Genomic DNA, 2102 nt, shown 5'->3' with positions numbered 1-2102 from the left:
GTGCTGCTGCTTTTGTTACTAGTTTCACATCAAAAGGAAAGCCCCAAAATACGGCCTGAGATCCTATCTGATTTCCATGTCGTGTAGAAGCACATTTCTTCATAGGAGTGTTGATGTTGGTCACCTCTGACCTACCGGTAAGTCAAAGAGGAAGACTCCTTGGCCCCAGATTTTGGGGATTGTGCAATTTCCCATGGAGGCTGATATGGGACAAGTGATTCCTTTTTTCCAGATGACATGTTGGCAAAAGATAAAATCCCTTGGCATAAAATATAAACTTGAAAATATGTAGTCAGCTTAGTACTAATACTGAAATATTTACGATTCTCCAGAAAGAGAGGCTTAATTTCAATTAGAACTGTTATGTGATTCTCTATAAAACAGTTATTTCCATTTCCCTGATCTCAGACCTGATACCAGTCACAATAAAATCCATTAAATGAACTATTCTATGGAATCAATCTATGTCCTTGCTAATCCCCATTCATAAGGAGTCACTTTCTTTAAGACAGATGGTGGGTATTTTTGTAGTGTGATTAGATTGGTTTTGCAGAAGTCTACATTGATGTTGTAAGCCAAATCAAAAAATTTCTTAAGAGAGAACTTTTAAAACAAAATTAAAAAAAAATCACAAGTAAACTGTGAATAGTGGCCAAATTTCAGAAGATTGTTTCTTTTCAACTAGAGATTGGAGCCTAAAAGATCTCTAAAGAGTTAAATGGTTACAAAAAATAAGAAGTTGGGTCATTATTTTTAACTGTGTGTTTCTTAATAGTCTAAACTTTCAAGTAGTAAATATCAGCTGTGTTATTAAAACTTTGTCCTTTGATGTTTAACCAAATAGCATTTTTTATTTTGACTCATAGCAAAGTTTAGTGCTGGGCTGATTCTCTCCCATCTGCCATAGCCCCGCCATCCCCATGGCATTACACGCTCTGCCTCACTCATTTACTCTGCTTGCCCACAGCATTGAGTTTGTGACCCCTAGCACATTAGCTTTTGCCGATTAGGCTGCAAGAGCAACTCTCAAATCTCAGGTTAACAATAGACATTTTCTTCCCCCATCCACATTGCGTGTCACTGGTTGCACGCGGTGGCCACGACCTGCTGCCTGTACGTTCTCATCTCACAACATCCACTGCAGGTCACACTCTGTCTGGAACATGCCATTCTTATAGAGGGAAGGGAAAAAGGGCTGGCAAAACACATTGACATCCACTGGCCAAAGCAAATCCCATGCCAAGGCCAGTGTCAGCGGCAGGCGGTGTAGTGTATTCTGACAGGAAGTTGTGCAAGTCACGTGGTGGCAGGCAGGGATGTGTTGTTCTAGAGGATAGGGAGTGAATAGTTGGGTACAGTAATCTAATCCGCCATACCTAGTGTGTGAAGGGGAGGGGAGGCTCAGGATCTGCAGTTCTTAGGCTGGCCTGAGTGGATCAGAAGTTTTCTGGCTCACTGGCTGCTGGTGCTTTGATCCCTCTCCTGAGAAGGCTACCCTTTCACCCCTGTTAATCTTTCCCTAGCTCCACCCTAAATGTGCTGGGCATTATCGTGTTCCTAGCAACTCACCCCATGCAGGGCAGCCGGAGCTGAGCTATTTATAACAATATAACAATTTCTGATCACTAGGTTGGGGACAACCTTCTCTTAGAGTCTGGTAGGCACTTATTGCAGGCTGGAAGGGAGAGAGAGGAGTTGGAAAAGGGCCAGACTTCATGGGGAGGGTGACTATGTAGCAGGTCCATCCTGCCATCTTTGGTATTGTTCTATCCTTTAATCCACTGGGAATTAATCTTTATGTTAAGCCAACTTCTCTGGATTTGTGTGATCTGAAGACTAACTCTAATTGGGATCCCCCCCCACTCTCCATCAGCTCTTTGTTGCAATGTAGTTACTATGGGAGCAAACCTTCAAGGATCCCATCAAAATAGATGGCACATGTTGATCTGAAAGCCAAGGGGAGGAGATTTGAGTGGGCAGTCCCTTGACAGAATTTGTGCCCAAAGGAAGGGCTATCTCATGGGGCTTGTAAGGACAAAGGAGGGCCCAAGAAGGATAGATATCACTCTGTATTTAAAGTGGGTGATGGAGGCCCAAAACTT

The sequence above is a fragment of the Lynx canadensis genome, chromosome C2 (assembly GCF_007474595.2).
Source record: "Lynx canadensis isolate LIC74 chromosome C2, mLynCan4.pri.v2, whole genome shotgun sequence".
Classification (NCBI taxonomy): Eukaryota; Metazoa; Chordata; class Mammalia; order Carnivora; family Felidae; genus Lynx; species Lynx canadensis.
The sequence above is the reverse complement of the archived record's forward strand: the minus strand, read 5'-3'. Positions refer to the sequence as shown.